Source organism: Thermobia domestica, chromosome 5 (assembly GCF_964235325.1).
Source record: "Thermobia domestica chromosome 5, izTheDome1.hap1.1, whole genome shotgun sequence".
Taxonomy (NCBI): domain Eukaryota; kingdom Metazoa; phylum Arthropoda; class Insecta; order Zygentoma; family Lepismatidae; genus Thermobia; species Thermobia domestica.
In genome coordinates this window covers 168,502,621-168,527,923 of record NC_137458.1, presented here as the reverse complement: position 1 = coordinate 168,527,923, position 25,303 = coordinate 168,502,621, and positions in this window count along the sequence as shown.

The following is a 25,303-nucleotide window of genomic DNA, read 5'->3' as shown; positions in this document are numbered from 1 at the left end:
AGTTATTACTATTATTACTATTAGTTACCTACTTGTAATAGCATACTGTTACTGTACAATCATGTTCAAAAAGTTTAACACCTAGCTCTTTCAGAAGCTTTGTTAATAAATGTACATACATGCTATGAATATTTCCTTATAAAAGTATTTCCTTATACTTTTTTAAGTATTTCCTTATAATTATGCACAAAATCTCAAATAATTCTCTTAATATCGGAACAACACATCAGTTGTAATTCCATGAAAATATAGGCAGTTGGACCAGCAGCACCATCTTGGGGAGGGGGGGGGACACCAATAGATGTTAGTAGATTTTCGGGTTTTTCAATGATATATTATTATCTTATGGATTACAATGTATACAAATATCAAATTCAGGGAGAAGGGAAGGGAATTGACCCTCCCTGGAGCCGCAAAGGATGTCCCTGAATTGGACTCCGTTGTTCCTATTTTTAAGCTTTATTTAGCATGTTTTATCTTTATAAATTGCATATTCTGACCCTATTGACGATAATAGGTCTATCGAATAATACTTGCGCAGAAATAAGCTCACTACAGTAAAAAAAAATGGGGGTCGCGTTGGCTCAGTGGTAGAGCGTTCACCTCTGATGTATGAGGTCCCTGGTTCGATCTCGGATCGCGCCAAGTGAACCTGTGGTGGACAAATACCATGTGCGTGGATTTTCTGAGAGTTCTCCCGTTTCCTCCCATTTTTTCATTTAATTCGTTTCTCATAATGACCGTCTCCTTTAGCCTAACCGGCATAATCGTGGATATAAAACTTAAAGATATCATTTCATTTTTCACTACAGTAAAATATCAGTATATAACAAAAAAATTGGGGGATCCCCAAAATTAACTTGTTATAATGAAAAGTTGTTATATGAAAAACTCAATTATCAAGAATTCATCAGTTGTTGTTATAATCACTGCAGGGAAATAAAAGCTCGTTAGAGAGGATTCTTTCTTTTTCGTCTGGATCCGCTTTTTTAATCAGAAGTAGTCAATTTATTTGAAATGTATAATTAAGCAGTGGAAGCATGTAAATGTAGCGGCATGAAGCGTAGTCACTCAGGATTTATTCGTTCATTTTATTGAATAAGTGTTTGCTCTAAATAAAAGCACGTGCCAAAAAGTTCTTAATGAGGAATGTTACCGTACGTCTCGTCTCACAAAGGTGTCATGAAAGTGATGTCAGGTTTCGGAAAGTGAACCTATTTCTATTGGAAGAGCCCTATCGTGTCACGTCTGGAGTTTTGTCACGAAAATTATGTCTCATCTTGTATCGAGGGGTAACCCTAATTGCGATTGAACGGTCGATCACTATACTGTTTTTGGTAGATCACCAAGAATATTTCGTGAAATCGTATTGGAATACTTAGAATCTATCTCTAAACAATGACAAGCAGAAAAGAAATAGGAAAAAATGGGCCATTGACGTGCAAATTTAACGTAATTTAGATTTTAATTGGATCACTGGAGTTATCTCATATGGACTATTGGCCAAAGTACAGAAGTTAGTTTTTACCTCTCAACTTTTCAAAGAAAAAATGAAATGAAATATTTAACCCTTTTAAGTTTTTTCGGTCGTTTTCGACCGATATTGTAGTGTCTTAAAGATTCGATTAAAAGAGAACTAAGAATGCTATTTAGTTCCGGTTTTTTCTATTTTCCAAGAGACGAGACATTCAAGAAAGCCTTGGAAGGGTCTATACGCTTCCGAGCGTCAGAACATACGGGTGTATGACGTCATCAATTTACAAATTCCCATTTTTTACTGAGGTTTAATTTCAACATTTTTTGGTGAGCTTCTCTTTAATCCTAGAATCCTAACATTTTCCCTAAACAATCAGTGGACCAATTAGTTTTCATGAGAATTTTTTCAGATCTCTTCGTGAACACAGAAGGAAGGCTTCAAAGGGACAAAAGGGTAAAAAAGGGATATTTTTGACCAAAAATCCCACTTTTGCGAATCTTGCTCCGCTCGGTTACATGATAGGGACATTTGAGTGGTATTTTCTAAAAGCCTACTCGATTCTGAAGAGAACGACGTATGAATCATTATCCTACGATAATTAGGGACGTGTCAGGAAATTTTTGAAATTTGTATAGTATCCTTGGGAAATTTCGGAAATATTCGCAGAAGAGGAAAATATTTTTCCCGCCCTTAGTATTGAAGATAGGAGATTGGTATTTGGCACAAGTAATTAGTACCATAAGTAATATTTTTAAAGTGATTTTCAGATCTTTATGTTAACCCTGGGCCGCGCCAGAGGGCCTCAAAACGGGGAAAAGGTTTTTTTCTGCAAAAATCCCTATTTTCCTCATTTGTAACCTCCTTAGGAACGTCCTGAGGCCATGTGGGTGATACCACCTATAAGCCTACTCTATTCTAAAGAGAACGACGTATGTATCATTATCCTACGATAATTAGGGACGTGTCAGGCAATTTTTAAAATTTGTATAGAATCCTTGGGAAATTTTTGAAATATTCGCAGAAGAGGAAAATATTTTTCCCGCCCCGTCCTTAGTATTGAAGATAGGAAATTGGTGTTTGGCACAAGTAATTAGTACACTACGTAGTATTTTTGAAAGTGATTTTCAGATCTCTATGTTTACCCAGGGCCGCACCAGAGGGACCGAAAACGGAAAAGAGGGATTTTTCGGCAAAAATCCCTATTTACTCAATTTGTCCCTCCTTCCGGACGTCCGAGGGACATGAGGTTAATACAATCTGGAAGCTTGCTATATTCTGAAGAGAATGGTGTATGAATCGTGATCCTACGATAATTAGGGACGTGTCAAGAAATTTTTGAAATTTATATAGGGTATTCTGGGACATTCTGGGAATATTCGCAGAAGAGGAAAATATTTTTCCCGTCCTTAGTGTTGAAGATAGAAGATTGGTATTTGGCACAAGCAATTAATATACTACGTAGTATTTTGAAAGTGATTTCTGGATCTCTATGTCTACCCAGGGTCGCGTCAGAGGCCTCCAAACCAGGGAAAAAGGGATTTTTTCAGCAAAAATCCCTATTTTCCTCAATTTTTGCCTTCTTAGGGATGTCCGAGGGACATGCGGGTGATACCATCTGAAAGGCTACTCTATTCTGAAGAAAACGACGTATGAACCATAATTTTACGATCATTAGGGGCGTGTCAGAATTTTTTTTAAATTTGTAGGGTGCATGTTAGGGAAATTTTGGACGTTTTTTGATGCTCTCTCAAAATGGGTAAAAAATTTTTCCACCCTTACTATTGAAGACAGGAATTTCGAATTTGTCACAAGTAATTAGTACACTACGTAGTATTTTTCCAAATTTTTGGAGGTTTGTGCGCAGACCCGGTAGGGCCTCAGGGGGTCCCAAACTTTGAAGAAGTTTTTTTTTGGTAAAAAATCCCGATTTTCCCTCAAATAATTCCCTTTTGGCATATGATAGGGACATGTAAGTGGTACCGTTTGAAAGGCTGTTCCATTCTGAGAAAAATGAGGTATAAACCATGATCCTAGGATAAATAGGGATGACACTGTCGCTGCTTATCTGAGACTCAAGAAAAACGCCGAAAAAGGCAAGAATTTAAAAGGGTTAATATATCTCACGATTATGCAACGAGGCTAAGGGAGACGGCGATGATGAGAAATGTATAAAAATGGTGGAATGAAGAAAGTGGGAGGAAACGAGAGAACTCCGAGAAAACACCGCACACGGTATCTGTCCACCACAAAGCTCAGTTAGCGCGAGTTGGAATCGAACCAGAAACCCCACGCACCAGAGATGAACGCTCTACCAATGAGTCACCGCAGCCCCACTTTGAAAGACGTTGCGCTATTTGTTGTGGTGGAAGTTTTCGTATTATGTACTTTACAAAATATTTTGTTTGGTTCCTCTATAATATATATATATACCTATATACAGGGCCGGATTTAGGGGGTGCAAAGGTGCACGTGCACCCCCCTTCGTTATAAATATACACTATCTAAAATGAGAAACTAGCAGTGAAAATAGCAACATTCTGACACTTTCTGCCATCATGTTTCTGTTTAGAGCTTAAAAGAAAGCAGAGCTTTGCAAAAGCAATAGTTTTAAGTTGATTTTCTGAAGGTTGAAGGAAAAGGATTCACCAAGCAAAACAATAAAACATTTGTCAAGTGGGGAAGAAAACAGAATCCAAGAGGAGAGAAGAACATTTTTTTTCTTACATATCACTTGCGATCCTCTTTAAAATACCCCCCAACCTTCCGTTCTACGTTTCAGTGTTGTCAGGGATAATGAATATTGTCACATGTCACTTTGAAGAGTTTCAGTATGATTGGTTATTTTGGTAGTTATTTATGCATTCCCCTAGACAATCCTGTATCCGGCCCTGTATATATATTAAAAAGGCCTCTATAAATTTACGGTACCTCTGTGGCATTTCTTTCATAAAATCTTTTTTATTCCTTCTTTTTTAATTAGATTGTTCTTCCTCACATTTCGTTTTTGATTTTATAATTTTATTTTAACATATTATGACACATTTTTACTGCTCGGTATTTACTTTCATGTTCTTATTATATTCGTAAATTGAGAAATTCGTGAAGAAAAAGGGCCCCTTTCCTCCGCCCAACGACAATCTGAGAAACTCCAGATGCATCGCTCAGCACTTGTGGTTTCACGCAGTTCCAATAGATGGCAGCTGTGCATCTCCCAACGCTACGAAATTTCGGTTCCTCCATCAAAATACATTAGCATTCTCCGCATGCAGAAAAGCAGTTCACACAAAAGGAGTGAAATAATTTTATTTCAATTACGTTTTCTTTATTCAAAGAATATTTATAGACAAATCGCATTAAAAAAAATACAAAGAAACCTATTCTTTGAATCATTGGTATTGATTTCTGTCTCAATAGATGTTTTAAAAATATTCGTATATAACGGAGAAGGTTTTACAAAACTTTGAAAATATCTTTATGTAGTAACGCGACCTCTTAGGTTTATGTAAAGAATAAGTTAAAACTCTTTTAGAATGTATTTAATAGGCAAGTGAATGAAATGCCTACAGTTCAAGATCTGGATCGCAGGCACGTACGCAGAAATTTGTTTCAGGAGGTTCAAATTTAAATTATATTAAAATGTGTAAAGCCACCCCAAAACGAGATTGTAACTACATACAATTGATTCGAGACGACTCGAATCATGGCAAAGTCTACTGTATTGAAGTAAACCTTCATTTTTATCGTGAACACTGTCCGTCAAAAACCTAATCGCAGATGGTATACCTTCACCCCAACAAAATTACCTATGTCCATTAGTCTGTAATTTACAGAAAAGTCGGGGTGGACACAATGAACGAAGTGGTTCGGACTCAAAATTAAGCTATCGTTTATGTCAATTTATTTAGCTACTTAATAACACTAAATGTCTTTTTTGAAGGAACGGGGAGGCGAAGGAAGAGCTATGTTTCAGTGAAAACTGGGAAAATAATAGTCAAATGTGAAATAGAAGCTTGTGTAAGTTGCCACCTTTGGTTCCATCCAGAATCACGTTTTAAAAATAATATTTATTTGGGGCATATTTCAAGAATATTCAATAAAATACTGAAACATTACATTAACATTCTTGGGATGCTGAATCAATTACAAAAAGCAGCTTCTCGATATATTTTAGCGTTTAGCTCTATGGAAATCAATAACGAAATCAGCGTACTGTTCCACCACTCCGATTTCCATAGCGTGTTATGGGAGGTGATAATTATTTCCCATGAGACGCTGAATCGAGTACAAAAGAACAATGTACTTGCCACTACCTATTATTGCTTTGATGCTTTCGTTCTATGGGGACTAATGTAGAAACCGGAAATTACCTATACCTACCATTTTCGGCTTAAATCGAGGGTTAACGGAGGAGATGAAACCTATTCTTGCATAGTGCTCTCAAACGGGTCGGGTCGGGTCAGGTCAACTCGGGTCGGGTTGTCGGGTCGGGTCAGTCGGGTCAGCTCGGGTCGGGTCAATCGAGTCGGGTTGTCAGGTCAATCGGGTCAGCTCGGGTCGGGTCAGTCGGGTCAGCTCGGGTCGGGTTGTCGGGTCGGGTCAGTCGGGTCAGTTCACTTTGGTCAGCTGAGTTTAGGTTGAGTTTAAACTCGGCTGGAGTCGAAAGCTGCTGTTTTTCACTAGCTGCCTAATTAAAAATAGCAATTTTCAATTGATTTTATAGAAACCATAAATCTATTTTGAACACTTGCAGCTATTTTGTACTTGTGTGTACTTTAATTTTTAAATGTGGAAGATTGATTTTACCAATCGACTGTAATATTAATATCTACGCCAATATGGAGTCTGGATTTAGAACAAAACTAGAAGTTGTTTAAGCAACGCCAAAAGAGATATTGGATATGGACGACCAAGCCCAAGCAGGGCCACGGTGGATTAGTGGTAGAGAATTCATCTCTGGTGCATGGTGTCCAGTAGCGTAGCTAGAGTTTTTTTCAGGGGGGACCAATGAAGGACCCAAGAGGATTTTGAGGGGACCATCTCCAATATATATATATATATATATATATATATATATATATATATATATATATGTGTGTGTGTGTGTGTGTATTGAATGTTTCCATCTTTGTGGTTCATGATTTTACTCTTTGGAAAACTGAAAATATAAGAATTTAGTACCTCAAACAACTACGATTCATTAATGCAATTGATTTCTAATATAAGTAAATAGTTATTTAATCATGGCGTTTAAAATATATGTAGCTGGTTGACTTAAGTGGAAGCAAACACACTTTTAAAGGTAAAGAAAATAACTGATAGGTTCATGCCTCTACTTGAAGAGGATCTTTCTATTCGTGTGGTCAACAGCAAACATATCCATAACTTGTTAAAGATCTAACGATTTAGCAATTTTCTTCTCAATATAAAGTAACACTAAGTTTTTCAACCTATCATGAGTCATTGAATTGCGTATACAAGTCTTTAATCTTTTCAAAGAAGAGAATGACCTTTCACATGTAGCACTCCAGATTATTTTTTCGCTAAGAAAACCGACCTTTTTAAAAAGAAAAAAATAGGAAATTTTACATTAAAAAAAATCAAGTTGAACCAGTTTATTTCCCGACAGCGGATTCTACAATTAGGAAAGTGCACTTTCAACATTAAATACTTGTGAATTCTGTGTTCAATCCAAGGCCTGGCTATCTTGATTGTTTCTCAAACTGACATTGCATTGTTGCCAGCAAGTGTAAACCGACACACTATCACCTTTCTGAGCTCTTGCATCTAATCTAAATGCACTTTTAGGGAATGTTAGCTTCACTTTCAACAAGTTTCTGTGTGATATAATTGAGCAGAATGCTGAAGTTTAGGTCATATTCTATTTTCTTCCTTTAATGTTAGAATTAAATGCATAATTGTGACCACCAGTATCTTAGGCCTAATATGATGTTTCTCTCTTGTGTTGCCTCGTTTGACAATGTTTTATTTAGGACTAGTATAATATGTGCATAATTTTTAAGGGTATGTGTGTCACTGTTAGAAGTAAGTGTGTCACTTTTAGAAAAATGTCTCAATGTTAAAAGTGTGTCACTTTTAGAAATATGTGTCACTGTTAAAAGTATGCGTGTCACTTTTAGAAATATGTGTTACTGTTAAAAGTATGTGTGTCACTTTTAGAAGTATGTATCACAGTTAAGGGAAGACAAACAACAATAGACAGAATCTGCTTTTTAACATTGTATGTTTTTTTTAAAAGATATACAGTACATATAAATAAATAAAGAAGCTATTCCAACAGAATAAAAACAACCAAATCATTATTTGCAGCGAATGAACACAGTGCATAAACATTAACACGAAAGCTACGCATGACAATTTGCCGTCAAGAATATCTTTTTGTTCAGCTCGATGCACTCTATCGATTGATAATACACTGAAGCTTCTCTTAACGGACACCTCTCGTTTACGGACAAATAACCATGTCCAATTAGTGTCCGTTATTCAGATCTTTGGACAACATTATAGTTATTGCCACCTTGATAGTGTCATAATGGAAAGCTTGATGAGAGTATATTTCAATATCAGTTTCATCTTAAGGGTGACGTGGTTATCGTACACCATCCGGTACCCACCATTCAGTTTTAGGTTTACAAAAAATCATTTTTACCGATTTTCTCGAAAATTGCCCATGAAAAATTTAAATTCACACATTTCATTTTGTTCATCTTAATAAAATCTATTAATTTATATATGTATCATTTTTGGATATTTTTGTTTTCGTTAAACGCTAATAATATTGTAAAATAAGGCCCTGAGAAAGAATCTTTTTGCTCGAAATGACTGAGAATGAAATCTATTTCCATGGTTTGGTTTGGGTATAAAGCAGACAAAACATAATCCTAACTTTTAAGTTAGAAATAAGACATCAAGATGTCAAAATGTCTCAATTGGATAGGAAAAGTTTGTATTTTTCTTTTCAATAAAAATTGCAAGAGAACAAACATTATTCTCAATTCTTAAATAGAAATGTAGGCATATTTTTCTAACAAAACTTGACCATATAATTGTCTCAATCCTTATGTATATTTAGGCGGGTTCTGTGATAAGTTCTCTCGGAGGAGAAATGTTGTGGTTTGTAACGGCCTATAATATGAAGGTTGATTTTACATGATGATATGTGTACTCACCAACTGCTTCGAACTCAAGCCCATATCAACAGTAGGTTCTGTTCTTCATAACCTTGGTGATGCATAAGAACATAAACTCAAAGTTATGAATATGAAGCATTATCTACGTGTAGCAGGTACGCAGTCTGTTTATTTTAATGAATTATAACTCTTACTCTCTACAATAAACATTTGCTAACCTATTCGTAATAGAAACACCCTTCAATCAAAATATCCACCTACGTGTACATTACTGTAACAGGACGCGAATTAATTGGTGAAGGGAAAAAGATATTTAATTAATCGTTATCATAACACTTTGTTAATTATTCATATTTTAAATGGAAGATAAAATTCAACTCCCAAACTGGTGCTGTAAATCATATCCTAAGGCTGCTGTAGGTTTTCTAATAAGGAATAATACTCACGATATTGCAATGTGTTGATCTAAAATCATTAACGCTTCGTACTTCAATCAATCAGGAAAATTCTTGTAATTGTTTACGTAAACGGAAGAATAATCACGCCAGGACTGAAATGGTAGGAAACTCGGGACAGTGTGGGGTACTATCTAAAGAAGAGACAAGCACTTCTCCATCATCCTCGCTGAAGGAATTTTGGTTAGTACAGAGCTGTTTCATTACTTGATAAACGCATTTCTTATATTTGACTATAACTGCAATTTACATATCGTCAAAATCTTGCTTCTTAATTAAGTATATCAAGACTGTGTCTAAATGATAGTCTAACAGGCCAGAGCACCAGTTTTGGATATTAAATTAATCTGATGTCTCTAGTTTTGTTTAATGACTTAAGACATTGCCTACTTGAATGCATTACTTGCAATTATCTGAGATTAATAGTTTAGTTTATTAAGAGCATATACTTAATAGCCCTGTAACTAAAGTTTGTTCATTAATTTCTGAGCTACAAAAATACGTATGGTATCAGCGTCCGGGTTAGATTCGAATTAGTAGCATATGACATTACTATTTATCACAAAGAGTGGTGGTCTATTCTTCTGTGTTTTAACGCTTATCTCATCATTTTAGAGCATAATTTATTGTTTTTAGTACAGTTACTTCAGGAAGATAAAAAATTTTTGAACTTGATTTAAAAAATGTAAAAATCAGTACCTCAAAAGCACTCTCTACTTAAATCATTGCATATTAGAACTAACATAATACCGCAATATTTTACACGGGTTAAGTGGGTCAAGTTTCGAGTCCCATGATCCTATTGGCTTGGAATTCATCAGTTTTTCTTGTTACAATAATCGTGTGCCGAGTTGGTTTCTTTCTGTGTATCGACCTATCCCCGAAAGTTTCTCTTTACTTTCCATTTTTAATGTCTGCACTGTAACATAATCTCATACCATACGCATCAGGCAGGGACGTACACAGGGTGCGGGTACTGAGGGTCAGGACCTCGCCCCGAAATTTTGACTTTTGTGTAAATTTAGCCTAATTTTAGGGGCAATTTTGGAAATTTTGATTTAAAATACCCTCATATTGAGTTTGGACGCCTCTCAAAATAAATTCCTACGTACGCTACTACCCGTCAGAACTTAAGATCTTATTTTTTAAAAAGCTATTCTGAGTTTAAAAGAAATGCACTACGAGTGCCGCTATTTTGAAAATAAATATCATAAGTTCGCTAATTTCGACATATTGGGTACAATGTCAAAAGTTAGGTCAAATCTTTAAAAGAAGTTTGTCTTTTATTTCTGCTGAACCCTTTTACGCAAGATAGAATATTCAATCACTGGCTAAGGCCAGTTCATTACAAGATTAGGTCTTTTCTAATACAACGAGTGAAATTAAAAGACAAGCGTAATTACCAAGACCCTCACTGCTCATCAATTAGCAAAATTATGCATGAGAATTACTCATTTCCCTTTAGGCCGTTACGAACGCAGTTTCTTTTTTTCGTATAACAATATAATGTACAGCGGCCCAACTGTGATAGCGGTAAAATTCAGAAAGGCATCAAGGAAGCAGAAGATGAAAGAGTTAGTGGATGTTCCCGCTAGGTGGAGCCTCTATACCTTCTCTTCCCACGAAGAGAGTTTTCTTCCTTCTTCGATTCATCTCGTTTTACGATGCTCCAGCGGCGAAGGCACAGCTGTTACGGGACGCATCAGTCAACTGTCATATTAAAGCCAGTTTGGATGGAAATGGCCCACCCATACAAACAGGATGCTCCTCTAGGCTTCTACCGTTGTGTTGACAGCAACAACCAGAATGGCCATCTTCATCCAAAGCTAACTAGTTTATTTTTTATTTTATATTTTTTTAAAGTTACGAGAGATGAATGTGCTATATGATACCTAAAATAAGAGAATTGGAATATTTTTTGGCGAATATTGATGTCTTAGACCAGCGCTTTTATTGTTGTTGTTGGCCTCGAGGTATACTCTTCTGTGGTTTTCTTAAATTAAACATTAGTCCAAAAAACACAGAAAACATATAACTCAATTGTATTTCGTATTATGCAATGTAGCTGAGAAATCTCCAACAAGTGTAAATTAAAGTTTAATAAGATAAAAATTATATAAATTCTAGTATCTTATAGAATGTAGATGTATTATTATAAATGTTCTTGATAGCCTCTCTCTCTCTCTCTCTCTCTCTCTCTCTCTCTATATATATATATATATATATATATATATATATATATATATATATATATATATATATATATATATATATATATAAACCTTAAAAATGTTGAGTTGAGTTGATTTTGAGTTTAACGTCCCGTTCAGCAGCGAGGCTATATGAGACGTGGACCTACTGATTAACGTGGAATCCGAACCGCATGAGCTCCCGCCGGGAATCGAACCCAGGCCTCCCACGCCAAAGGCGCGTACTTAAAAATATTGTTCCTAAAAGTATACTGATATTGAGTTACGTCTAAAAAATAAAATAAACAAAATAATAAATTTGTTTTCGAAGGGGATAAGACTAGGAGGGTGCATGGAAAATTGTGATTAATGAAAGTGGTCTCTACTTCAAAAAAATAAATAAATAAATAAATAAATAAAATAAAATAAAATAAAATAAAATAAAATAAAATAAAATAAAATAAAATAAAATAAAATAAAAGCACGACATTTGAACACTTCTTATGGGCATCTTAGTGACCCTTATCCTTCTTTCTTCCCTTCTAGGATCAAGTATCAAAAACTGCTAAAACACAAGCTTAATTATTTTAAATAAGAAGTCCAAATACTAAATACATTTCAGATTTCCAATAGGGATTATGAGCTAAGTACCATTTCAACCCTTCCACGTCAAACTTCCAATCCCTTTTTCTTCCCATCTACGTCAAACAAACAAACCAATGAAACACGTTTCAAGTTATTTTCAACTAAAAGTCCAAATTTCGAATTTCACTGACATGTGAGTGAGTCTAACCTTAAAGTACTCCGAGATGTGCACATTTTATTATAACAACTGCAGCCAGACACTTTCTACTTTCCGCTTTTTTTTCTTTTCAAGGTCAAATATTAAGAGAAAATGAGTTTTTAGTTGTTTTAAATGAGAAGCCCAAATAACAACCCTATCATATGGCATAAGTCATCTTTTGGGAGAAATCCAGAAAGGATAGCTCTACCAATTTGTCTAGTGCAGTGGTTCTCAACCTGTTTTGACTGACGACACACTTTACTGTCCGGGACATCGCGACCCACTTGTTTGATATTTTTATTATAAATAATAGGCCTAATAATAATAATAATAATAATAACAATAATAATAATAATAATAATAATAATAATAATAATAATAATAATAATAATAATAATAATATCTAGTATAATAGTGAAACCTGCTACCACTGGAGGTGTTGATTAGTACAGTCTGTCTCGATTTTAACTAATTGTTATTAAATTCTTCACGATTTTTAAAATCTAAAATTTCGCGACACACAATAGGGAACTGCATGACATATCAGTGTGTCGCGATACATTGGTTGAGAACCACTGACCTAACCTTAAGGGATTATTAGATATGTACATTTTATTATAAAAATTGACTCCCCACTCCCCCTTTCCAAGTATTTCGAAAAAATCTTCGTTAGTGGTACCTTACGCAAGTGCTATTCAACCTTTTCTTTTCGCGTACCCCTAGACACAGTTTGCCGTTTAATTGTGCAGTAGTGCCCACCCCCCATCATGTTCAGGACGCACCCCCCTCAATTGTCTATCCGTAGGTGTTCTTCCTTGAAAAAAAATATTTTCGATTAATTTTTACACCCCCCAGATTTTTAACCCCCCAAATAATTCAATGACGCAGTTTGCGTCATAGCCCCCCTTTGTGGGCACCCCTGAATTGTGTTCCCCTAAAGCTGTTTTAAAGAAATTAAATCGAAATGAACTTAATACACATGTTCTCTTGATTAAAAAGGGAGGCAAATAGAGACCCAACAAAAGCACAATCACTGTACCAACCAAAAGACTATTTATAGGGGGATAAATTGCACATCCAAAAAATTAACATAGGAAATTTCAAAATATATGAAAGACATCCAGCTCTACTGAGGGTGATTTTCTCCAATTATGATCATTCAATAGTTGCAAATATGCTTATTTCAGGATTGCGTACCACCAGGGGTACGCGTACCCCCGGTTGAATAGCGCTGTTACGCCACAAGACAAATGCTATGTACTGTCCAAATTTTGAAGTATCTAGCTTAAGCAGTTTGACTTAGGAATTGATGAGTTCGTTTACATTTAGAGAAACAGAGGAACTGAAAAGAAACAAAAATACATACATTCTGTGAACGAATAAGGGAACGATCATAGTAATATTCAATCGAGATGACTGATTTAAGTTAAAAACGGAAAGATGTGTTATTTTGTTAAGTTCGCTGAAGTTTAGTTGAATGTTGCAATGGAAAATTGTGAAACGTTAGTTGGCAACGCTTCCGCTGCCAGTAACAAAAGCCCATCGGAGGCGCTTTGCCAATAGCAGGAACCAACCCAACTGCATTCAATCTGAATGAAGTGAGCAGCTTTCATCCGAAGAATAATGATCGGGTGTTTTCTTCAATGAATTGCCAGACAACAAGGCAGTGGCCCAAAGGTCAAACGGGGTTTAAAAAGAAATCAACCGAGAACGTTTCTCGAATGCACTATGCAAAAATTGTTAAGGAAGATGCAGACCCATGAACAATCGAAAATCTTTATTGTTTCTACAATCATCTTTCATTACGTTACAAATTATAGATTCAAGTAGGGTAGGAACGTTATAATATAGTACAAGCTTCAGAGCTTGCGTTTAAAATTGAAAATCAAACAGCCATTGCAGTAAAGAAAAGTTTTGTACACGAATACCTAGATTGTCGTGGTTACTGTAGACACGAAAATATCTCAATAATTGGAATAAATAATGCCTGTAAAATAGATGATCATTGTCAAGGATTTTACAGAACTAGGAAATTAAATTTTGTGTGCTCTAAGAAAAGAACACTTAGACGTGTTAAGGGTCTTCACTACAGCGAAATTAAACTACCGCTAATTTTAAAGTTTTTCTGTAATATCTTCAAAACAAATAAAAATATTCGAAAAGAAGAAACGTAGTGAACTATACGATTTTGCATGTGTTACCGTTATCACAACTCATTTATTTGCTTTCGATTCGCAACTGTAGATAGATTTAGTATTTTTTGCGGGTTCTGTAAATAGCGGCATGCCAAAAGCAGATAGGAGAATTGTGGTAAAAATATCACATGCAAAATCGTATTGTCTAGTTCGCTACGCTTTTGCTTTTCGAATATTTTTATTTGTTTTGAAGATATTTTTGAAATCTAAAATTAGCGGTAGTTTAATTTCGCTGTAGTGAAGACCCTTAGGTAAAAAATGAAGATTCATTGAGAAGAACAAGGTTATTCCTTAATCTTTACTTATATATAAGGATTACTTAATGGTTGGTTCACTACATAATATTAGTTATAATAGTGTATAGTATGTAACCCTGTAAAACAATTATGTAATGGTGGTTGTATACATGCAAGGCGTTGTTAGAAAATGCTTGTAATATGCATATGCTTTCGCATACATTTTAGCCCCCCGAAAACCGATCCCCTGAGCCAGAAATCTAAGAAAAAGGCTTCGTACAGAATTAGGTATAGTGAAGATCAATCCATGTACCAAATTTGATGGCTCTAGGTCATTCCTTTTTATGCGAAGATCTGATGACAGACAATATTTTTATAATAAGTATAGATGTAGGTAGATGATATACGTACTATATGGTTCGTTTCATCATTCTTTTATCAATTTGATAAATATGATTCATTCTTCACTAGAAAGGCTTATATTACGCTATTACGAAAAAAGAACCGCTCGTACATTTTTCCTTCCCCTGCCATTAGTTCCATGAAGTGTCCCTACATTTTGCTTTGAACAGGTGGCAAACTTAGCTCGAGTGCGTAAGAAATTAATAAATATTCACATGTGCTTTAAGGCCGTGTCTAACGTTTTCAGCTGATATCATCAATCCCTATATAATAACATGGTGAACTTCTTTCCAAAGTATTATGAAAATTATTTATTTTATGCAGTTCAAAATTTCTTCAGATGTTAGTTAACCTGAACCAGATGTTAACTGCAAAAGCAGACTAATGAGGGTGAGCGATGCTGTCGTAAAACAAAGTGTTACCTGGTCGCGAAACTCGAAAAAAATATATTTATATATGTAGTGGGCTACATCTCGAGGCCGCGATAACTTGAATTTGAGGCGCAACAATTGGAATGTTGGTGTCAAACGCGATAATCTAGGTATTCCTGTATAACAGTAAACAAACTGGTTAATTGAGTTAGAAGGTCCAACCGCATAAAATTCATAATGTTTCTTGAGGCGTATTCAAGAAACATTTTCTTTTAATGATTCGAAGATAGTTTTCATTACATTTCTCCACTTACACAATATACAAAGAGCAAAAATTGGTGAAGGGACGGTATATTTAGTAAGGTATGTTGGATTTTCTGGCTGTACTTTGAATATTTAAATTCTTATTTATTGATTTGAGTTCTCGAAATACAGTTATTTTTTTTAGTAACAACTGGGAAGCAAATTTGAATAGATATGAAAATTTATTTAAAAATGAAATGTAGATTTATAGTACGTTAGTTTGCAGCAGAATTGGAAAAATAATAACAGGTAGTTATTATTTTTCTAATTCTGCTGCAAACTAACGTACTATAAATCTCATTTCATTTTTAAATAAATTTTCACATATCTGAAGAAAAGCTACGAAGAATCTCAGATGAAAATAATGTTTAAAAATCATAAAAAGTATTATTAAAAATATTTTCCTTAAAAATAAATCATACCAAAAGTAAAAAAAAAACTAAACTGTGGTAAAAAGTAAAAAAATGTTTTTTAAAAGAAAATTAGTTTAAAAAATCTAATATTATTACTTATAACTACATCAAAGCGCTTCCCATGCTTATCATTTTAGTCATGCACAAATAGTTATTTTAACAGTATTTTTCTTGAAACCGGTAATGCAACTCTAGAGCATTTTGGTTGCTTAACGCAATAAGCTATATTAGTAGAGAAGAGAGCAATATTAACAGTTTAATAAAAATACAAAACAAGGATGAGATAAATAAATTAACATATAACATTGTATAGTCGGTGAAATGAATGAAAACATGATTCAGGTTGCCAGGGGTATCCTGGTGATCGTAGTGCCGAATGGGTCTGCTTCTTCAGCATGAAGCAGTTGAATGGAAGGGATGAGACAGTGTGTGTCAGTCAGAAAACTGTTCACAACGACATAGTCCCAAGACAACATTTGGATGACTTCACACAGGAAAGAATCGTCGGGAAACTGGAAGAAGTAGGAAGTGTGACAAGTGTGTCCCAGGAGTTTAGTACTGCTGAAAACATTGTTTTACGTGAATGGGGAACGTTTCGAATCACAGGCAATGCTGTGCGAAAGAAAGTGATGGTCGAACACGGTCAACTACAGCACCGGACGACTGCCACATTGTGCAACAGGCGGGAAGGGACCGACGTCAAACAACGAACGCAATTGCAAACACACTTAACAGGACTACAAGAAGCCCAATCTCACACATTATAATGGCACATCGACTGCATGGGGTGGCCACTTTGCCCGACTCCAAAGATCTCTTCTTAGAAAAGAGCAGATTGAGTCTGAGTAGTGATTCTGGACGTACACCCATCTGGCGAGACGTGGGAACAAGCACTGAATCCAGAAACATTGTGGAACATGATCGTTTCGGTGGTTCAGATGTTCTTGTGTGGGAGACATAATGTTACATGGACATACTGATCTTTCATTTTTTGAACATGGTGCTCGCACTGGTCAACGTTATTGTAACATTGTACTAGTTTCCACCTGTGTCTTTTTAGAGGTGCATTCGACACTGATTTTATCTTTATGGATGATAATGCACGACCTATCAAACAGCGCAGGTGGTGGAGCTCTTGGAACGAGAGAATATTCCGCGAACGGATTGACCTGCCTGTTTCCCCGACTTGGATCCTATCGAGGACGTGTGGAATGCTATAACGAGGTGTCTTGTAGCACGCTCAGTTGTGCCAAGGACCATCTAGAAGTTATTGACAGTGCTGATAGAGAAACAAAACTCCATACCACAATAACTCATTATAAACCTTGTCAGTAATATGGGAGAACATTGCATAGCGTGCATCGCTATCCGTGGTGATTACACATCCTTCTAAGAAACATTTTATTCTTTCTGTAATGTCAAGAAGAGCCATCATGAGTCGCAGTACCTTCAGTGTAAGTTAATGTCACTGTATAAAAGTGTCATTTTTGTTCTTTTAATCACGTGTTTCTTACTGTTGTTTCCTGTGTCATACTGTAGCACTACTTTCTATGTATGATTCAAGTTTCATCTATGTATGCCACTTGTGAGTGACACAGCATTCGAAACTTACTTTTGTCCTTAAGTTTTGCACACCAATGTATATATAAATATATCGAAATATACACAAGTGACAATGGAGCATTGTGTTATCCGATTTACGTTGCCGTGAAAAATCTAATTTTATGGTGTCGGAAAATGAGTTAAATTAGGGTTGATAGATTTGAGGATGAAGCTGAACCAGGACACATTCAAACCACTGGGAGTTAAAGAAATGAATGTAAAACCAAAAGCAATAGCAATTGATTGCCATGGAGGGAATGCGTCAGCTATGGAAGTTGGAAATTAGTAAGTAGAGAATGTAACTAGTTTTAGGTATCTAAATACTATTAAAATCTGAAATCTGAACAGGAAATGCATAAGCGCTTTTGACGCGGGAATCCTATGTTGAATTCCTGGTAAAGAGTTCGGGTCCCATGTTAAGCTATAGGCCTACGTCTCATACAGCCTCCATACTAAAAGGGATACTAAACTCCATTCTAACCGAACAACCAATGAACAGTTAATAAAAGGAAGTATTAGATCAAAAGAAGTCTTTACGAAGAAGCCATTACGTGATTTGCGAGTCATTGAAGAAGGAGTTAAGAAAAACGCTCGTCGAATATTTAATATGGAGCACTGTATTTTTACATTGTACGGATAAATGTGAACATTAAGAGAAAGCGATAAAATAAAGTTCGAAATGTAAATGTGGAAAGAAACATCTTGAGTGAATCGACAGATACAAGAACTCGATCTTCAGTAGATGGGGTAACGAACAAGATTTGAGGAAACTGCATTAAAAAAAGAAAGAAAGAAATGAATACGATATTATTAAAGATGATGTTTGTCACGGATATGACAAAGAAAAGGGGGGTAGAAAGTAAATGATGGACTGAAATGGGATTATAATTGGTGGAGATATATTAAGGGCAATAATTTTTACGTAACGTGGAAGTGATTAGCAGTGAATCGTAGTGCATAGAATTTGTTTGCGGCCACTGACGTACCAGTAATGGCAGAATACGTATTATGATAATGATGAAATAAAATATTCAGAGCCAGAGTGGACTATCTGTTGCGTGGCTTTTGCCCGTCATGGCTCTCGCCCTTGATGGTTTTCTATTCGTGGTTATTCCTCGAAAGTCATGAGTCAGAGTCTAAAGGCCTCGATATCCTTTGCTCAGTTTGAATCGGGAATAAAAGCAACAAAACCAACCAATATGAGAGTCACATATTCCATATAAATTTCACAGAGATATCTGTAAATAAATAATTTGACTTTTTAGGTATTCCATCTATGTTCTGTTTATTTTATTTTAACTTAACCTACACCCGCATTCAGATAAACTCTTTTGTGTTGAAGCCCTGAATACCTATGTGAGTTTTATTGTTGTTTTATTCATTGCAATCACCCCAAAGTCAATTCCATTAATTATCTAAGTATACTGTTGATCAGCATGTTAAAGGGAATATACATACACGTAGTTCGTGTGGAGTATGAATGGAAAAGTCACTATCCGCCATTTCTGTTCGTATTTCTTCCGTGGTCACGCAAATTCTCTTATGATGGTTTTCATTAGTCTTTCAGTTTCGATGATTTCTTTTGGTACTACTTTATGCGTGTTAAATGCTCCTTTTGGTATTATGTATACAGTAATTTTAATTCATGTGGAATTTGTGTACATTCGAATCCAGATCTGACACAAAAATTTCATAAATTTGCTCATGATCATGTTCAACTGTGACCAAAGTACATAATTTTAAATAAACCTCTTCTCTTGTGTTCAAGTCCTGAACACGTATGCAAAGTTTATAGGTTTATTCCCGGAACACTAAGTTCATATTAGTTGAGTAATATCATTAAATACTAAAAAAATATGATAATCACAATTAGACGAGTTATACAATACATTCTTTCTGAAACTCCCAAATATATCACCAATAATTTCCATGTGATTATATGAGCCATACTAAATTCTGAAGTATTTTAAATACATCATAAGGTGTTGAAAAAGAATTCAAATCTATGTTATTTTTTGCGATATGCTTTGACTTTCCTGGAATATGTATTGATGTTTTCACAATAATTTTGAGAAAATAATAAAATCTAAACTTTTTTGCGATATGTTTCGATTTCCTGCAATACATTTTAATATTTTCTAAAAAGTAACAAAACTATAAGGAACTTACAAGGGAACCTTCCGAAAATGATAGTTGCAGTGAAAGATGTGACCTATGCCAATTGAAAGAGCTGTAACAGAGATGAGCATTCCCAAAATATTAGCTGCCCATAGCAATAGGTTCAAGAAATATAAGGAGTGGAAGTTCGGGAAACAGCAAGGTTAGAGAAGGGGGAAAGTGCAAATTCCGCAAAAAATAAAAAAAAGGGGCAAGGCAAATTACAATGCTGACAAGTGATGTATAGAAAGAGACTTGGCCACAATAGGGAACAAATGAAGGCCACCAGTGGGGTTAACAGTGTTGCCAACTGCAATGAAAAGTATATGTTTTGCAAAGAGCACTATATGAAGTGAGTGCAATATTCAGTGTCAACCTGTCATGTAGAACATAAGATATGACGTGTATAATTAGTGGTACAATCTAACAAAAGAAAATAGGAAAAAACAGAAGTACGAAAAATACGTAAAAGACGGAGTTGGCCATAATGCGCAATATTTGATCACGAGCTGTACATATTAGAATGAACAAAGCAAGAAAGCACCAAGTATGCAGGAAACCGACGTACCTAGAATCGAAAAGAAAAACGAGTTCGAAAGTTGGCAACACTGGTCATGAAAATCCAGACAATTGTAATATAGTTAGGCCACTCGCTTCACAAAAAGAAAATTCCGCCAACAGGCATCACTCGGAATGCATCAATGCTGGAGTGATTGAGGCAATGTCAAGTCGGGGAACATGAAATGGTTGGGTTGAGCCAACAACCGATAATAGAAGTAGTGAACATTATGTCATGTTGGGTCGTATGTGGGAATATACAGGGTGTCCCACCAAACTTTGTGACGTGAAAGATTTGCGAAACGAACAAAAATGTGACGGATCCAGTTGTGCAGGAATGTCAGGGGGTGATAAAAGTCTGTAAGAAGCAAGTGCCCACAGGATCCCCATCATAGGGCTCCAGGAGCCAACTTCAAACTTTCAAATGGCAACAGGGACCGAGTGATACCTCTTTCGATAGATCATGGAATGTGCAACAGTACCTATAGGAAACATTTGCTATATGAAGCATGGTTTTCAAAATGGCCGCCACAAATATATGTTGTGTCTTAACGTGGCATCGAACATTGTGATCTCAAATTGCTGCGAAGCGAAAAGAGATGTTGCAAATCGAATTGCACAGGAATGTACTCATGTCAAGGGCCAAGAAAAGTTTGTAAGAAGCAAATACTCCCAGGGCCCCCATCATAAGGCTCGAGGGGTCAAATGCAACATTACTAATGGGAACAGGGGGCGGATGATATTTCTTTGGATAGATGCAACACCGCCTATAAGAAACATTTGCTATATGAAGCACGGGTTTACAAATGGCCGCCAAAAATGCACGTTGTTCTTGTCACCGAGCAGATATTTTTGGCGGCCATTTTGACTTTTTGTCAACTCTTCCGAATATTAAGGCTTTCCCAAATACAACCGCAAATATGCGGAAGAGTGATTTAAGCGTGTTTTTACCAACGTGTTTTGGCCAACTTTGGCAGAAAGAAACCTAACTGATGTTGTGCTACTTGTTGATTCTTGGACAGCGAACAAACACAACACGTTGCTTTACGAGCATGTACCATCCGAAGTGAATTACAACTTTGAGCTGATCCCTCCTGGTTGTACGGGTCTGATACAACCACTTGATGTCTATTTTTTTTAGACCATACAAGAACATTGTGCGCTAAGTTACAGAGCTTGTGTTACCAGATACTCACTTTAACATTTGGTCCCGCGAGAATTTTCTGAAACTTCAAGCCTTAACCCATTACCAGTTTACGGCATGTTTATTCAAGCCTTTGATTATGTATGCTTTCTACAGGTGTGGATATGTGTTAGAAAGACCACAAAAGATTCCGACACCTGTAGAGTACTGTTTCGAGACATTCACAGGCGATCATTGTACCATGTGTGACGGATTGGCAGTATTCTTCTGTGCTCACTGCAAATGTATCTTCTGTTTGGACGATTGTCTCATCGAACAATTGCACGTACAATGTTGACGAGCATGCACAAATGATGCGAAGGCTAATGCCTGTTGCCGGAATTTTCTTTTTGTGAAGCGAGTGGCCTAACTATATTACAATTGTCTGGATTTTCATGACCAGTGTTGCCAACTTTCGAACTCGTTTTTCTTTTCGATTCTAGGTACGTCGGTTTCCTGCATACTTGGTGCTTGCTTGTTTTGTTCATTCTAATATGTACAGCTCGTGATCAAATGTGGCTCATTATGGCCAACTCCGTCTTTTACGTATTTTTCGTACTTCTGTTTTTTCTATTTCTTTTGTTAGATTGTACTACTGATTATACACGTCATATCTTATGTTCTACATGACAGGTTGACACTGAATATTGCACTCACTTCATATAGTGCCCTTTTGCAAAACATATACTTTTCATTGCAGTTGGCAACACTGTTAACCCCACTGGTGGCCTTCATTTGTTCCCTATTGTGGCAAGTCTCTTTCTATACATCACTTGTCAGCATTGTAATTTGCCTTGCCCCCCCCTTTTTTGCGGAATTTGCACTTTTTCCCCCTTGTCCAATCTTGCTGTTTCCCGCACTTCCACTCCTTATATTTCTTGAACCTATTGCTATGGGCAGCTAATTTTTTGGGAATGCTCATCTCTGTTACAGCTCTTTCAATTGGCATAGGTCGCATCTTTCACTGCAACTATCATTTTCGGAAGGTTCCCTTGTTAGTTGTTGCCCAAAACGAGACGAGACGAGAAATAAAGTTTTTTTCATCTCGTAATTTTTTGTAGAATTCACGTTTTATTTCGATTCTCGCAAAATTTTTCTCGTTTTGTGTTGATTCTCGGAAATATTGTTTCGTCTCATCTCGTTTTGAATTTATATACACATTTTGTGCTTTGATTTTCTTCTTAATTTCTTTTAGAAGTTATCAAATTCTTCTGCGTTACGAGAGGTTCATGAAGGGCGGGATAAAACAACATTTAAATCGTACTTATTTTTGAAGTAGGTCTCTATTGGATAATGAATTGCGTATTTTTAAGCGTTGATAGATGATCTTCAGTCATCAATGTTTTTCTTTTACTATAAATCATGTAACACTGAAGCGGTGTTTGAGAAGTAAGATTTGGGTTAACTAGTGTTGCACACGAGACTCAAGGATTTTATCGTCTCATTTCGATTCTCGTTCCGAAAACGAGACGAGAATTATCATGATGTTTCTCGTCTCGTCAGGAATATTTTAATTTTTGCCATATATTTTGATTTTCCTCCAATATGTTTTTACACTATTTTTGCAAAGGTACCAAACATTTAAGCTAAGTTTTGCAGTGGGTCTTGACTTAATTCGCGTTACATTCTAAAATTTTCACAATATATTTACAAAAGTAACAAAACTAAGGTAATGTTTGGAATGCTTTTCGATGTTTTATATGTATAATACATATACATATGTATTATATATACACTGAACTCTACTTGAGCTATTTCTGAAGCGGTTGATCACTAGTGATGAAAATTAGATAACCTATGACAACAACGTGCTTATAAGATCGTAGTAGAATTCATGAGACGCTCCACAGTCTATGGCAAAGCCCACACTGACGCCCAAGATTACAAGGGCTTCATGCATCACAAGCTGATGCCACCGGACAGAACGATAGACTCGGACATGTATTGTCGACAATTCACGCGAGTGCATTCAGCAATTCAAAAATAACAGTAGCAATTGATCAACAGAAAGAGTGTCGTACACCACGCTAATAACGTCAGATCGCATATATCTTTAACAATCTATCAGATATTCAGAGAGCATGTCTGAAAGGTTTCAATGCAACCACTGTATACTCCGGACCTGACGCCGTCTGTCTGAGTCTCTGTAGAACTCCCTAAATTGCATTTCAGGTAGTTTCGAAGTTCTCCCTAATTTAGTTTCTAAGTTTTCGTGGGAGCAGGCATATCGCTTCAACTATATTACTGCTTAGTTGCACGCTCGCAACTAGAAAATTAGTTCCCCTCTAAAAGTTCTCGGACCTCCGAACCTACACAGAGAAAAATCCGTTCTCCGGACAGCGGTATATTGTACAAATATACGGTATCCTCTTGCTTACTATAGAAATCAGAACGGAGCATACGTTATCCGTATGCTACATAGGCACTGCCCTTAGATGTTACATCACGCCGTTGCAGGATGTCTGACATCTAACAGTTTTCCGTATATCACATGCATATACTTATGTTACCATCGTCAGCTATATGTTATATACATCCATTTGTATGTGAGATCCTGACTGCCTACATTGTTTCATACGGAAAGTACGTATAGATGGAACACTTATATAGAAAGTATTATAAAACATGCGTTTTCAGTTATACGTCTGTTGTACGTTAAGTCCAAAAACTACAGGAATTACGCATGTAACCTATCTTTTTAAGTACGCCACCTACAATTTTTTTTCTCAGTGTACGAAGCATTATTATCAGAAAATAGTACATTTTATTACAAAATACTTTTATTTATTTAGAGGAGAAAATTTATGAAAATATAGATATGCTTAGTATACTAACCTTTTATGAGTTATCTGAAAAGATCGGACATTTATGTTGTACTACTTCGGATGCCAGAAATCCATTATTTGTCTAGTACATAGTGTATTGAAAAGATTTATTTCATTATGGCAAGAAAAAAAGGGGGAAAGAAATATCTTTGAAATCAGTTAACCAAATCGAGTAATTTTTATTAATGGAAATTTGCAACACGACACGATTTGTTTGTTTATTGAAGTTTAGCGTCGCTTTCAGCACGAAGGTTATATGAGACGTGAATCTACAGTTTAAGGTGAAATACAAAGCAACATAATGCGTTCATATTTTAATGCTCTCCCACCAGGAATCGAACTCGGGACCACGTGTACCGTAGGCGCACGCGCTAGCCACTAGACCAGCGACAAGGTCGCACAGCACGACAAGTATATATTGTATTTCCAGGGGAAAATTCTATAAGCACTGTATACTACCTACGAATCGGATAAAATAGAATGCCATTTAATGTTTCATTGTAGCATCCTTGACATTGTCATTTAAAGTGTGCATTATTTTACGAGTGGTATCAAACGGTTCATGCAATCACCTAGAAGAAATTAACTCTGCAGAACTCTGACACAATGACGGTTTTAGTCCTTCTCTATGTAGTCACCGTGCCTAGCAACAATTTTTGCCAGTAGTTCTTCACTTTCCATAAGTCCGTTTTGCAGAAGTCTGCAGTTTGGCTTTGAAACTACAGTTCAACCTCAGAAATGACGTCACCCCTACACTCAAAATGGTGTTCTCTAAGTGGACGCTTCATTTCTGGGAAGAGAAAGTCATTTGGTGCTAGGTCCGGTGAGTATGGGGTGGGGCAATATTTAATATCCTAATTCCATTGCCTTGAGCATCGATACATGGGCTAAATGAGCTGGTGCATTGCCTGCCAACAGCAGCATCCCTTTTGTGACCAATCCAGGACATTTCTTCTTCAGTTCCTCTCGTAACTTAACCAGGAGATGAGAATAATAGATGCTAGT